Source organism: Pituophis catenifer, unplaced genomic scaffold, assembly GCF_029215685.1.
Source record: "Pituophis catenifer annectens isolate HBS135680 unplaced genomic scaffold, rPitCat1.0.hap2 SCAF_1, whole genome shotgun sequence".
In the NCBI taxonomy this organism is placed as follows: domain Eukaryota; kingdom Metazoa; phylum Chordata; class Lepidosauria; order Squamata; family Colubridae; genus Pituophis; species Pituophis catenifer.
In genome coordinates, this window is record NW_027256881.1 from 250918457 (window position 1) to 250934875 (window position 16419).

At 37.8% G+C, this 16419-nt stretch overlaps 1 protein-coding gene across 13 annotated transcripts in view; it reads left to right on the forward strand.

Moving 5' to 3' along the window:
- The window catches only part of SOX6 (SRY-box transcription factor 6), a 498819-nt gene that overhangs the window by 145210 nt on the left and 337190 nt on the right, over positions 1-16419 (forward strand). For 10 of the 13 annotated variants that reach the window (XM_070933747.1, XM_070933730.1, XM_070933713.1 and 7 more), the window contains exon 1: positions 14541-14672. The exons of 2 other annotated variants lie outside the window; for them this stretch is intronic. The gene's annotated coding sequence lies outside the window, so the exon portion shown is untranslated. Of the gene's footprint in view, positions 1-8782; positions 8831-14540; positions 14673-16419 lie in introns of those variants that run through there. One more of the 13 variants, XM_070933739.1, reaches the window with a different exon arrangement.

Genomic DNA, 16419 nt, shown 5'->3' on the forward strand with positions numbered 1-16419 from the left:
CCCGGGATATTTGGGGGACCATCTGCAGCCAGCAACAGCTTCCCATCGCCCGGTGCGTTCCCACAGAGAAGGCCTCCTCAGGGTGCCGTCAGCCAGACAGTGCCAGCTGGCGACCCCCAGGGAGAGGGCTTTCTCTGTGGGCGCACCTACCCTTTGGAATCAACTACCCCTGGAGCTCCGGGTGGCCCCCGACCTCCGCTCTTTCCGCCGCGACCTGAAAACGTGGCTGTTTCGTTTGGCTGGCCTGGACTGATGGGGTTTTAATTCTAATTTAATTTTAACTTGTTAGTCTTAATTGTACTTTTAACTGTTAAATTATGAGATTTGGATTTAATTTTTTAACTTTTTATTAGATGTTTCTTAACTGTTGTGAGTACTGCTGGAGATAGGGTGGCATATAAATCTAATAAATAAATAAATAAATAAATAAATAAATAAATAAATAAATAAATAATAAATAAATAAATAAATAAATAAATAAATAAATAAATAAATAAATAAATAAATAAATAATCTTTTCCAGACCGAGTGCCCAAAGTGCGAGTGAGCACCCCCAAAATGCAAAGCATCCCCAAAATGCAATGCGCACCCCCCCTGCACACGCCCCCCCACACATGCACATGTGTGCCTCCTGTACTCTCCCCACCCCCCTGCACATGTGTGTACAGCCCCCCTGCACATGCCCTGCCCCCGTGCATGCGCAGCAGAGACCCAAAGACCAGCTGGCTGGTGGGAGGCGTGCGCACACATGCAGCGAAGCTGAACTGGGGCAACGGCTCATATACCATCAGAGAGGTGCGATAGGTTCTCCATCACAGTGCTAGAGCATCTTGGACTGTTTATTCCTTTGCCATATAGGTCAAGGTAAAGGTTCCCCTCGCACATATGTGCTAGTCGTTCCTGACTCTAGGGGGCGGTGCTCATCTCCGTTTCAAAGCCGAAGAGTCAGCGCTGTCCGAAGACGTCTCTGTGGTCATGTGGCCGGCATGACTAAACGCCAAAGGCACACAGAATGCTGTTACCTTCCCACCAAAGGGGGTCCCTATTTTTCTACTTGCATTTTTTATGTGCTTTCGAACTGCTAGGTTGGCAGCTGTGACAAGTAACGGGAGCTCACCCTGTTATGCGGCACTAGAGATTCGAACTGCTGAACTGCCGACTTTTCGATTGACAAGCTCAGCGTCTTAGCCATTGAGCCACCATGTCCTCCCTTTGCCATATATTAAACACTTATTTTGAGAAACTTTTTGGAGGTTTTCTGCTAATTATATGAAAGGTGACTTGTAACAGGAGCATTTTAAGACAGTACTCGCATTGCATGCATCAGTTCTAGTGCCTTTTAGGTGCCAGATAGATTTTATATGCCTACTTTAGATCTTTAAATCTTTTTATAATGGAGGAACCTGGAGCAAAATATTTAAGCAACTTTAATTAAAGGTCTTTATTCTGTTAATTATGGAGGTTGAAATACATAGCTATGTAGCCATCCAGAGTTAACCTGTGATAAATGGGCAGACAATAAATTTGATAAACAAACAAACAAACACCAAATAAAGACTTCCCAAATTCATGCCTCTTTTTGATTCACTGTTAGTATCACTGTAATTTCACTAAGGCAATGTAAAGACTTTTCTGATTACTGTTGTATTGACAACTATGGTTGGATGGCTTTAGGAGAGTCTATTTAATAACTTTAAAAAAAATGCTTCTGAGCTAGGTTATTTACATGCATAGTAAATAGTTTTTCAAAAGAGACAACATACTTTTTTTTTTTTTATTTGATTTATATGCCGCTCTTCTCCGGAGACTCAGGGCGGCTTACAATGCATTAAGCAATAGCCTTCATACTTTTGCATATTTATACAAAGTCAGCTTATTGCCCCCACAAACTGGGTCTTCATTTCACCTACCTTAGAAAGGATGGAAGGCTGAGTCAACCTTGAGCCTGGTGAGATTCGAACTTACAGTAATTGCAGACAGCTGGTGTTAATCACAATGCTTTTAGTCTGCTGAGCCACCAGCAGACTTATGAAAGCTTATGGATGGGTAGATCATAGTCCAAGATTTAAAAAAAGAGAAAGACAAAAACATTTTAGGGCCAGATCTGGAAGGCTAAGACGAACAATTTATTACCGTTTAAATACTGAAAACCTACTACTTGACATATACTACCTGATATCACTGTTTCATCCTTCATAAAAAAAATCATGACTTGCTACTCTGAAGAGAACTGAGAATAATTAATAATTTGTAGTATGAAAAGATTGTTAAACAAGAACTGAGTTTTCAAACACATGCCATTTGTTAATCAAGTCGCAGTTATAATACAGAGTCATTCTTCTGTATTACGTAGGTTAACAAATAAAATATGTAAACTTACCCATTGGATCAAGCCACAATCAAGCCACACTATGACTTTGTGATACAGGAATCCATATAAAGGTATCTGGGGTGGAGAAGGGGGGCAAGCAGGGGCAAATAATAAAATATATGTTGTGGTTTCACAAATTCTATGAGTTATGTAAAGATGTTGTGTGATATATTAAAGCATGAAAGGATGGGTTTGGCTGGTGACACCACAATGCATATTTCCTCTTTTTTAAAAAAATTTTTTAGTATATACTGTACTAAATGACTATGTCCCCATCAATAACCTGAAGTTGTTTTAAGATTGTGCTGAAGTCACTAATAACAGCTCTCCACTTTTTGCACATCATAATTAATTAGTTCAGCATTGCATTCATACATCTATAGAGCAGGGGTCTCCAAACATGGCAACTTTGAGATATGCTGGCTGAGGAATTCTGGGAGTTGAAGTCCTCAAGTCTTAAAGTTGCCAAGTTTGGAGACTTCTGCTACAGAGGACTGTGTATGTCTGTAGCACAGATACATATTTTTTGTAATTTTAATTTTATCATGGAAAATATGAAAAATAGCTGTGCCATCACAGATATATTAGTTGCATGCATAGCCTACAGGAAGAAATGTGTGCAGCTCTAGACATACTGGTTTGCAATTATTTTTGCAATTGAATTGGTCTTAGGCAGCTAGTTGTAGGCGTAATTGCAGTTTTGTATCTTATTTGTTCAATGTGATACTGCAACGTCATGTTAGACTAGAAAATAAATACAAATTTTCTTGAGCTAATACCTAAACAAACCAATCAATCAAGTTACTACATAGCTAGTGATTTCAAATCCTCTTACTATTCCTTACTTGGAGTAGTAGCATCAAGCTGCTCATTGCAACAAAGTTTACTACTGTTTGTTTAAGTGTATCACAACAGTTCAAGTTAAACATAACCCTTTCACAAAAAAGGTTATTGCAAAGGTACACAGCTTGGCTTTCTTTTTTCTGTTTGTGGCACAGATACAAATTTGTTCCCATCTTGACTGACTTAGCTGACTTTCAGACAGAGACTGAGCATCCAAACTGGGACAGTAAACAGAATTTTGGCTGTAAAGTTAATCACCAAAGATTATTACTGTCAATTCTTTTCCTGAAGGGTAGCCTATATGAAAGACAGATGCTTTCTGTAGTTTAACAATCTGGTCTTTCCTTATGTGAAATCCATTTCAGTTCTTGTTCTTTTTCCATAGCATTATGAGCCCTGAATTTGTGTAACTGTTTTGCTACTGTTTGTACTTTGCCACGCTACTAACTGCTGTTATGCCAGCCTGATCCTACCAGGCTGCTATGGTGAACTCTTAAATTACTGCTACTGTGCTATGTACACTAATGTAATATATGGATATTCGATAAAAACCGCAGGACACTAAGTACTATGCTTAGGCAGGAGCTCATTGTTCTAATGCTGAATGGATACAGATATTGGCTGGAAGGCTTTTTATCCAGTGAAGGTTAAGCAACACAGTTAATTTACTATCTAAACAATTCTAAGTTTAAAGCCAATGTTCATGTTGCATGTGGGAGACTGGGCCCATATTTTTCTACTTATTTGCTAAAACGACTGTGGTGTGTGTTTCAACATTTGACTTTTATTAAATCAAAATGTGCTTTTCAAATGCTAGCTTAGGCTCGTGGGTATTGAGTTACACACAGAGGCATTCGTTCACATTACACAGTATCCTTAAAATATTCTCTCTTATGACCCATTCTTGTAATTCCTTTAATGCTGACCTACTACTAAATTCATTGAAAGGTTTATGACTAGATGCTTTGATGATTTGGACACTCTAGATTTTGTTTCTCATGAAACTCCAGAAGTGTGATATCTCAGCTTCTTCTTTTCCACATCACAGTGCAGCTACCAACTGAGTAAACATACAGTTTTGATTCAGAACAGATCAAAGGTGGATGTTGATTTGTTTAATAGCTATCCCAGTGAGAGATGATTTGCATGTCTGAATGAATAAGTCCAGCTAATGCTATAGTTGGAATTTGGCTGAAGATCTACTGTAGTTTTGGTAGACAATCAGCTGCAGGTCACCACTAACTGAGCATCAACTAAACATATGTGAAAATGACTTAATACTTATAGTGCCGCCTAGATCTGAAATCCATCATTTTGTAGCTTTCAAGCCTCTGTGATATAGTGCCGTTTACATTTATATGTCTCATCTTCCCAAATTGAATATGGCACTTTCAGTGGACATTTACTCATCCTGTTTTGTACAAAGCTACTTGCTATGCATAGTTGGTCCTATACATACCTCTTATTTAAAAAAGTTTCCCCTCTGTTCAGTAACCATTAATCAGTTTTCTCCAGTCTATTAACTTTACTTCAGAAAGGTCTGTGTGATTATCTAAGTATTGCTGAACCACAGTTTCTAGTATTCCTACCTGCTGATCTCTCAACATTTGGGCCATATATGTTAAAGATTATTGGTATAGATTAGATGAATCTCTAACTTTGCATGTATACAGGCAATGTAAAAATATAGACAGAGATGGTATATCTATATTTTGCATTTTTAAAGACTGAGAAAGGAAATGAAGGCAAGTTCTTTCTCAGTTCCATTGTGATACTTTATGAAGCTCCTGAGTGAGGTCATTCAATATCATGGGGTTCAGTATTATTACTAGCCAATTATACCTCTTTACCATATACCAAGTGATGCTGTTCAGATCCTACTTTAGTTCCTGGAGCCAATAAGGTCTGGATGGGCAGAATCTGACTACGATTCAACCCTAGCAAGACAGAATGATTATGGATCTTTGGCTCCCTGGGATCAGGAGAATTGATATCTCTGACTCTAGATGGGGTAACATTCTCCTGAACCAGAATTAGGATGAAATTTCAGGATTTTCCTGGACTTGGTTCCTCCTGGAAAGTGGCAGCTGTTTAGGCGGGACTTTGCACAAATTCATCTTGTGCACCACTTGTGCCCATTCCTGTACTGGGAGGCCTTGCTCATGGTCACTCATATCAGTCACTTCCAATTGATTTAGTACAATTACTCTACATGGGGCTGCCCTTAAAGACCATTCGGAAGCTGCAACTAGTGCACTGCAGTTGCTGGGTACCCTGTGGTTTGCCCATGTTTTACTACTGTTGTATGAGCTGCATTGACTTCCAGTTACTTTTTGAGTGCATTTCAAAGCCTGGTTATCATAATTAAAGCCTAAACGGCACAGGACCAGGCTATTCTCAGGACTGTTTCTTCCCGAGGTTATGTCTCACTAGGTCAGAGAAGGTGGACATGCTCAACTGCTGTCAACTGACGGGATCTTGGAGGTGCACCTTCTCTGTAATCACCCCCCTGGAATAGCCTCCCACTTGAGATTCAAGGAGGAATCTCTACTCTTTTAACTTTTCTGAAGGTCATGAAGACCTGGCTCTTCCCCCCAACTATTGGATGTGGACGGGGATTGAGTCAGATGGGTAATAGTTTGGTCTTGTGTCTGTTGCTTTTATTCCTGTTTTATTGATTGTGGTGAGCTGCCAAGGATCAACAGAGTGGCTAGGTAGCCATATAGGTTCAATCAATAAATCAGCAAGCATAAGAAGAAAAGCTAAACATTCAATTTACAGCTTATTGGGGATGGCCAACATGTAATAAGACACTTGTAAACACATACTGTATATTTGTCCTTCAAAATAGTAATAGCAATAGCATTTAGAATTATATAGTGCTTCACAGTGCTTTAAGCCCTCTCTAAGCAGTTTACAGAGTCAGCATATTGCTTCCAACAATCTGGGTCCTCTGGGTCCTCATTTTACTAGCCCTGGAAGGATGGAAGGCTGAGTCAACCTTGAGCCGGTGAGAATCGAATTATTGGCAGTCAGCAGAATTAACCTGCAATACTGCATTCTAACCACTGTGCCACCATGGCTACCCTTTGGGACTAATAATAATTTGCATTGCAACTATGCCACTGGATCCAGATGAAATTATACTTTTCTGGTTATGGAAACAAAAACCTATTCTCAATTTGACTAGAAACCTTAAGTTCCCGTCTGTCTTGGAAGGATGGTATAGCAGAAGATTGGCTCTTATGCTACTGCATAGATACACTAGTGTATACTTTTAAGTGATAGTGGCACTAATAGAAAAGGAGTATTAAAATCACCCTTCTTACTTTTTCCTCTTCAACCAAGCCTTTGTTCTGACCTAGGCTTCCTGAACCAGTAAAAAGCACACGATTAGTCCCCAAAACCCTCTTTTTATTTCAACAGCTGTGAATTCTGTTCATTCACCGCCCGTAATGAGTCACAAACAGTTTGTAAAGAATCTGACAGAAGTCTGCCACAGTCCTTCGGGATAAGGCTGATAAGCACCCACCTTTATCTCCCTTGACAAGCTGCCAAAGACCTAATTGGCAATTAGTTTTGCAAGGCCACACGGAGCATAGAGTCAAAATGGAGCTTCAGAATTTAAACCGACCAGAATGAACAAAGTTGCTTCCTGCAAAGACTCGCATGCCTTTGCTCCTCCTGTATGTCTTATGGGAGGGGCCAATCATCTCCAAGCCTTACTCCTGAGTTGCCCCTTTTGTCTTAACTGTTCTTGCCTTCTGGCAGCTCTGCGCATGCGTGCACTGGGAACAGGCTCCTCCTGTTCCTTTGCCTCGCTGATGTCAGACTGGAGGCTCCGGAGTCAGCACATAACTCCCAGATGGTCCTGGCCCCATCTCTGCCTCTGACGCAGAGCCCTCATCTGAGCCTTCCCCAGACTCCAAGACTGGCCCATGTTCCTCCCCAGCCTCCTCACTGTCCGACTCTGCTGCCAGCTCCGCAGGCTGCCGGTGGACCACAACAGCCTTTTGAATTTCTTAATTATTATTTTAGAGGCTGTGTCATTTAAATATGGATTTTAATTAAAAAAATATTTTCATTTTTGTTAGCTGCTCAGGATTCTGGGGAAGTGAGGTTGGGCTACAAAAATAAATACAACCCTTTAATTTATTTACATAGACATGAGCCCTATTCAATTCAGTGGATGTGATTAGAAATTTAGAGAATTGTATTATTGATTCCTTGAATATTTTTTGTGTCTGTTTTTTGCCTTATTGTTTGATATTAATTCTGTCATTCAGATTTGGGTTTGTTTTCTGCTACATATTAAATCTCACGATAATAACCTCTGAATTGTTATATGTATTTCTTTATGTGTAAAATGATGTAGGGGAGACCCCAGCTTGGATAATTCATTATGTGACTTGAAAAAGAGGTTTATTACTTTGTTCAGCAGTGCGGTCACCTGGCAGTGGTCATTAGTGTTTTAGTCGTTTTTCCTTCACAACAATGCACAACATGCTAATTAGAGGGTTCTGAAAGCTAAGCAACCTGTTTTAAAATCAGACATTTTAATTTGCAGCTTTAATGGCTATATTATAATAATGGGCTTTGAAAAACTAAAAAGGGCACTTCTCATGTTCCAGTAGCGAGGCCCAATATAACAGAGGATGACAAAATTAAAAACCTCATAATATGACCTTTGCTTAGGATAAAAGGCTGTTTCATAACAATTCCCTTTTGTTCTTTGTTTAAGCCATTACTCCAAAAGGAGACTCCGATTAATCTAAGTAAATGCATCATTACAGTTCTAATCCATGTCCTTCTGTCAGTGTCTGTTTTAATTAAATAAGAAACACTATCAGAAAGATATCATGCACAAAGCTGTGTTGGAGAAAGAGAGATTCAGTTGATCGGGGTAAGATTAAAAAAGGCTTTGCTATTTTGTCTACTTGTATAGTCCCAGGAGCTACACTGTTGAAAATAAAGAGACGAAAATGTGGAGAACAATTCAACATGGTGCTTCTTATTATCACTATAGTTTTGGTGAAACATTTAGAGAAACTCTGCAGCAACTTGGCTTTTATTCTTCCTATTTTTAGCTTTCCTAAATAATGTAAAATCTTTGTGTTTTGCCCTGCAATGTCCATTTTAAAAATCTGTTTTGTATAATAAAAGTGACAGTTTTAAGTACTTAAGTATAAATCAGATTCAATTTGAATTTGAAATGTTTGTGGAAATCTTGAAATACAATTTTTTAAAAATCAGTGAAGAATATTAATAAATATTGTACAAAATTAATACATTTAATCTAATTAACATTGCTCTTCCTCAGTGTAGATTTCTAATATTCTTGTTTCAGTTTGTTGCTACACTCAGACCAAAATACTTAATGAAAAGAGAAAATATACAATGGTGAGCTTAATTAATTTAGCTTAATACAATGAAGATATGAAACAAAACAAGAATTGTATAAATTAAGATATCTTGTTTACAGTCTAATACATTAATATATTTTGTTTTTCAGATCACAAAAAGGTACTTGACTTTAAAGGAAATATGATTCTATGACCAAGAGCTTGTATACAAAGAAAATAAGTATTTCTCCTATTAAAACACCAGTCTTTCAAGGTATAAAAACAATGCTTTTCTAAAAAAAGAGATAAAAGTATAGCAGTCAAAAGTAAACCTCTTATGAAAATATCAGATGTTTGTTTCAAGGTAGTTCCACAATGCAGTTGAAATCTGATTATTCCTATTTGTTTTGACTTTGGACTTCCAACCATTCAAATATTTGTCTACATACTTGTGTATATATATATATATATAGTGTGTGTGTCTGTTTGTATATGAATATATATCATCAATTTCTTATTATCTAAATTTGTATATGCAAGGCCATAGATTAATAATATATATATATATATATATATATATATATATATATATATATATATATATATATATATATATATTATATATATATATATATATATATATCACTGCATGATAACTACCTACTTTAAACTTTCTCAAGCTTTCAAAGAAATTTGGGTGCTGACAACAATTGGCAATTTTAGTAGGATACTAGTAATGAATTCCCTTTGGTTGCAAAATCTGTTGTTATAACCATTTCCCTTCATTGCTTAATTGTGAGCAGCTTTGTCCCTCCTCTTTTTGGAGGGAGCAAAAGCTGGGTAGCAGTTCAGTCAAATGCTTTTGTAACTTAGTTAGTTACTGGAGTGGAAAGAACAAAGAATTATAAATACAGAAAGAAAGACCATGAAGGACTATTTCTAATAAATGGTGGGCAATTTCTGCTTATAAACATTTATCCATTTAGAGATCACCAACTTTCAAGGAATTGCTTAATTAGAGATTATCTCAAAGCTCTCGGATTGATTTCAAATGGTTTGAATTCAGTATCTAGAGCAATTTCCCTAATGTTTTTTTTTTATTTATACATTTATTTATACGCAATACTCAGACACACACACACACACACACACACACACACACACACACTGTCTGTTTGTCCATCTGTCATCCATCCACTAGACAACATCAAGAGGTTATGAATAAAAGTTTCACTTGTATATTCTTGCTGCAGCACTGCATACTGCTAAAAAGCATTTTTTATGAGGATTTGGCACCTGCTGGCATGTTGGAAGATAAGGCATATGAGACCTCAACTAGACTGAGGGAGATAGCAGAAATATTGTCTGGTACAACAGCAGTGATATATTCTCCTAATGGAAAAGGAATATCTGAATTCCTTTTATTCCTTCTTTATAGTCCCCTACTTTTTTGTTTCTGTTATGTCTGAAAGAAATTTTGCCTTTTTTTGAAGTGGGACATCACATATTCAAACTGAAAAAAAAAAAGCTGAGTTGTATTTTGCATGACTTTTGATGATTAAATATTGTACCAGAAATGGTTGAATGTGTGCATTGTTTATTAAAAAGAATGCTGAATTTTAAGTAATTATATGAATATTCAAGGTCGTATCTTGAATAAATCATGTTTTGTAATTCCCCAATTTCCTAATTAACTGAATGTGTCCAATAGAAATATACTCTTTATTAAGGGACTAGAAAGGCTAACGAAGTGTCCTCTTTCATTACAGTCGCTAGACGAGCAATGATATCTGGTGTAATGTAGGCAGTAGCAACAGTCTTCTTCAAATAGTAGTACTCCTGTGTCTGTGGTTTTTAGAAAAGAATCTCAGGGGGTCATGAACAATCCTGGCAACTGCTTCTAAGGATTTCAATAAATAGGACTTTTTTATCCAAAACAATTGCCTTTTATATTACTTTTAAACAAAACTACTAGTCCATCAAGAGTCTCAAAAGGAAAAACAATTCTGCAGAGTGCTGGTATGGCAGAGCAGACCAATCATTATGGCACCCATTCTCTAGTCCTTTATTTTTCAAGTTCGCAACAATAGGTTGTTGATTCAATGGACAAGACCAGAACAATTAAGTTCTCTGTTTAGCAGCAGTGCAGCATTTTAATGCCCTCCTCTAATAATGGTCTCATTATTGTTATTCTAAGACTGGGCCTCAGGAGGAGGAATATTTGCTGGAGGTACGTCATTATTTTGCAAATTTCGATTAGCTCATCATGTTGTCTGTACTGTGAAAATCGTAGCTAATTAGAGCAGCCAGTTAGACTACCAGCTTCTGAGCTTATGAGTTAAAAGGTAGCATACTTGATAGGCCAGTGATGTGAAAAAGGTGGTTAAAAGGAGGATTAGAGCTGTTGCCTTAGTAACTCTAACTTCCATCTGTGAGGGAACAATGGACTTGTGTTTCTCCCCACCTTGGTGTAAAAATTGGTTTGTTTTGAAAGGCCAGGGCTCTTTATTTGACAATCTGGAATTCAGTCTGAGTGTAGTTTTAGTTCTTAGGAAAGACCATTGGGGATACGCAGGGTGAAAGGTCATGGTGAGCTCAAGGACATGAAGGCCCGTTGTCTCATGTAACAATTGCAGATTGTTTTGTCTTATTATTTCTAGCCAACTTCTAAATCAGGTGATGGAACAAATACCTCCAGATTAGTCAGGTGAAACAGGGAAGAGAGATAATGTACCTTTTGGAGCACAAAAGATAGCTATAGTTCATTCTTGTTAAACAAAGTTGCATTTATTTGTGTCCATAGTCTGGAAAAAAAACAAAAGATGAAGCTTGTTTACCAAGCCACAGTTCCTGTGTGATTTTGTACCCTACTGCCTCTGTAGGCCATCACATATACAGAAAGCACTCCAAAGTGCTAGAAAATGTTATTTAAGCTTTCTTCCCATGAAGGAAAATCCCCCGGAGTATCAGTGATGCGATACTTAACAATAAATTTAGCAGCTGTGCTTTCTCACATTATTGGCTTTTTAGAAAGGTTTGCCTTCAAATCCTCAACGAATAATATTCACTACAATATGAAGGAGATTTGCTTCCAGACTTTACAACGTTTTGTCTGCAGCACCTCTGATGGAAACAATACAGCAAATAAGTTTAAAACCTGCTGTTACAAAGCCCCTTACTCCCATGTAAAAGTATACATTCGCTACTTGTTTTGTGTGAAGAGGAGGTCAAGCCTCTTTGTGTGAGGTTTGATCTTGAAGAGATTTTTCTCTTTGTCTGTGGGGAACATAAAGGCACTTCAGGGCTGTTTAATAAAACAGCTCCAGCATGCTTTTTGCAGGGAAATTATTTTTGTTAAAGTGAAAAAGGCTGCAATCTTCTGGATTTTGCCCAGGGCTCCCTAAAACGAACTCACTGCTTTTTAAAAAAGGAGAAGCAAGGCTGAACTTTCCATTACTCCTTTTCTCTAACTTCGCACCTTAGTTGGCCAGAGCATCCTAATTCAATTCTTTCTTTTTCATTTCAACCAGTGCAAATTCATCTGGTGTTTCCCAAACAAATCCAATTTTTAGCCTCTGAAACCCTCAACCTCCTGGGAATCTAAAAAGAACCAAATATCAAGGATTTTTGCTGGGTTTTCAAAGAGGTTGATCAGCCTGCCCTCTCCCCCCTGGGCCAAACCATTGGGTTTCTTCTTTGTTTAAGGTCTGCATGCCTTCCCAGTGCTTATTCATTTACCTAAACATATGAAGAACGGTTGCAGGAACTGGGTATGTCTACTTTAATGAAAAGAAGGGCTAGGGGAGACATGATAGCAGTGTTCCAATATCTCAGGGGCTGCCACAAAGAAGAGGGAGTCAAACTATTGTCCAAAGCACCTGAGGGTAGGACAAGAAGCAATGGGCGGAAACTAATCAAGGAGAGAAGCAACCTAGAACTAAGGAGAAATTTCCTGATAGTTAGAACAATTAATCAGTGGAACAACTTGCCTCCAGAAGTTGTGAATGCTCCAACACTGGAAGTTTTTAAGAAGAAATTAGATAACCATTTGTCTGAAGTGGTGTGGGGTTTCCTGCCTAAGCAAGGGGTTGGACTAGAAGATCTCTCTGCTTCCTCTTCCTAACTCTCTGCTCTTCTCTTTATTTTCCATTTCTTCTTGGGGTCCCCGTTCTTTGCTCCCCTCCCTCCAACTCCAGTATGTTCCTTCCTGTGCCTGTGCCTGGCCATTTTCCACCTTCTCAGTCTTACCATCTTTGCTGCTTGTCCACTTTTTCACCTCTTTTTCTACTGCCAAACCCAACCTAAGATTTTGCCTTCATCTTTTTTTCCTGATCTCCCCACCCAAGGATCTAGCTTGTTCCCTTTTCTTGCTCCATAGTTTAGGATCTAATCTTTCTTCTCTGTTAATTATGACTGAACAACCCTGTGACCCAGTGGGTCATCCTTTGAGAGAAATGTAGTGCAGTTTCATGTCATCAGAATGAACATTAAATTTTAGGCTGAATATATATATATATATATATTTACCCCAAAGCTGGATGGTCCCACGTTCATCTAAGAAAAGTATATAGCATAAATAAAAAAATAATTGTAGTGGCAAATTAACTTCAATAATAAGTCAATCTTTCCTTGCCTAAGCAGATAAACAGAATGACCGTGGGTATGCAAAAAATAAGTGGGAGTAGGAGCAACTTCAAGAAATTAAAAGACACTTGCTCCTGGGGAGGAAAGCTATGGCAAATCTAGATAGCTTACTAAAAAGCAGAGACATCACCCTGCCAACAAAAGTGTGTATAGTCAAGGCTATGGTTTTCCCAGTTGCAATGTATGGATGTGACAGTTGGACCATAAGAAAGGCTGAACGCCAAAGAATTGAGGCCTTTGAACTATGGTGCTGGAGAAGACTCCTGCGAGTCCCTTGGACTGCAAGGCGAACAAACCAGTCAGTCCTAGAGGAGATCAATCAACCCTGGCTTCTCTTTAGAAGGCCAGATCCTGAAGATGAAATACTCAAATACTCAATACTCAAATACTTTGGCCTCCTAATGAGAAGGAAGGACTCACTGGAGAAGAGCCTAATGCTGGGAACAATTTAGGGCAAAAGAAGAAGGGGACAACAGAGAATGAGGTGGCTGGATGGAGTCACTAAAGCAGTTGGTGTGGGCTTAAATGGACTCCAGAGGATGGTAGAGGACAGGAAGGCCTGGAGGAACGTTGTCCATGGGGTCGCGATGGGTCGGACACGACTTCGCAACTAACAACAACAGGAGCAACTTCTGACTTCCTGCCCGCTTCCCCATTGATTTTGCTTGTGAGAAGCAGGCAGGGATCATAGGAAATCATGATCACATGGCTTTGGGGATGCTGCAGGAATCACAACTTTGTGAATAAAACTGGTCTGAACATTGAGGAAATTTCAATTCCAGGGGAGTAAGGGGTCTCAGATTTTTTAATGCATTTTTTTAAGTAGACAGTATTAGCAACTGATTCAAAAATTGTTGTGGTATAATGTAGCCTTTGATATAACCTGGGGAAGCAAACATAGATACAATAAGAGTTTTAGTACTATATGGAAGACAAAAATGACAAGTATCGTTACTTCAAATGAGGAATAGAGTATGAATGTGTGCATTCTATGTGTTTTAAGTGGTTCAATGTATGTGCATTGCAATTGTAATTCTGAGTTAAGCTACCTTTTTGAGAATTGGCTATTGATTACTGTGCTTAACAGCCTAGGCAGCAGACAAACCTTAACAATAGCTATGTTTTCTCATTTCTATCAACTTGGCCTCATTTGAACTGTAAAAAAAAAAAGTAATTCTGGATGTTTCTTATCTTTTCCTTGCCCCTGGCTGCTTTAACATTTTCTCTCTCTCTGCCAAGACAGATGGACAGCCTTGCATAAACTGATAACTGAAAATTTTGCAGCTAACTAGTCATAGGAATAGTCAGTCCCATTTATTCTATATTTGAAAGTACTGGCAAGTGTTGCTGTATTGGCTTCTGGGTCCAGAATCAATGAATTTATGAAGAACTGGGCAGAATGTGTTGAACAGTGTTGGTTCCTCGTGTAACTAGATTCCAAGAACAAGAAACTTGGAATGTTGGTTTAATGTGTAAGTACTTTCTGCACTATTTACAGCTTTGTTTTCGGTCTCAAGTTTCAGCATTTTCAAATAAATCCTGCAAGTAGTGCAGTTTATTTCTGGTTTTATTATTGGTTATTCCTAAAATTGTGAATGAAAATATCTGGATTGCAAAGGAAGGTGAAGTAAAGGGTTAACAAAGGAGAATTGCAAATGAACTGATCTAGAAAGTTGATTATTAATCCAGCAAGAGAAAAATATCCATCCAGTAAGCAAGAATTAGTACCCAAAGAGCTGATAATATTGCTCAGCCTGTTGGTGTGGAATGGCAGAATCAGGTAAGCAAAGATATCTTCGTAGGATGATTAAACATTTTCCTTAGTATCTAATTTTAGTTGATTTTTAAAAAGCTGATAGTACATTCTGAATCACTTTCTCTCGTAAGTAAATAGAATACATTTGAAAGCTACTTTGGCAATAACTTTGCTTTATGTTACTGGATTGTAAAATACCTTTTAAAGCCTAGAAATGCTTTGTGGTTATGTACAAGGAGATTAGGGAAAAACATCTTTAATAAGGCATTAAACAGAATAATCCTTTATAACTTCAGAAATGATATGATTTCTGTTACATTGCAAATCTTAGGTGGAAGTGAAAAGCAAATAAACAGAATGATTCTGAATGTAAGGGTTTCTGCTTGATTGTAAAAACAATGGAGAATGTAGTCTCTGTCGTAATGTCTTTTAAAGCACTTAATTTTCAGTAAAATGAGTTTCACAGCTTAAGCATTAGGAGAAAAAAGGCAACAAGAAAGGGGAGACAGTCTGTGGCATGTTTATTGGAAAATGCTCAGCAATCCAAAGCTTTTTGTTATTGGAAAGGAATAATTATTAGCCAGATTTTCTAAAGAAGGACTTCTTCACGGAATGATTGTCAGATGCCTCGTTTTCCCAGTTATCAGTTCTGCATTTTCTGTGCTCTTCCAGTCAGTCATTAGACGCAAACAAATTAATTTATCTTTTAAGCAAACAGTCCTCGGAGAACAGCTTGAGTACAAGGCCCATTTCAGTCAATCCTGTTCATTCCAGTGGAACATGATTTCAGCATTAGAACCTTTGTATGCAAATATATTGTCTCTGACTGTAGGAGGACCATGCTTAATATTAAGCATTTACTTTTATACACCAAAAGATAAAATTGGGAAGGTGGTGGAAAATAACCACATTGTACATACTTATCATTTGAATATCACTGTAGTCTGATTTGTGGAGAATGGGTTTAAATTGTGATAGAGACCCAAATGTTTCATAGGAAATTAATCTGATCATTCTAACATTTTTCAGTTTTCCCAAAGTATATTTTCAAATAAAGTATGTTGAAATGCATTGCTGCAGCACTGATGCATCTGGAATATCACATATTAGGCTCTCTTCTGATGAAAAGAAATGTATCTTTAATTATATATTGAATTTTAATTGGCAACAAACTGATACATGCTAACAGATATTATAACCATAGAAGAAAATGTGAACAAAACTCTCCATTTCCTAGGATAAGGAGTAGTTAGCTAGTTGAGGTATGAGATACAAGCCCAGAAGCAAGATCTTACTTCATGATAGAGATGGAAGGATGCCTCTGTTAAAGTCTCAGATCTACAGTTTTAAACCATAGTTACTTCAAAAAGGTTTTAAAGCTAAAAATCTGTTGCGACACTATTATCAGAGGCACCACTGTTATTTATCGTTATTTATTTTTTTGTAAAATTCTGCAATGATAT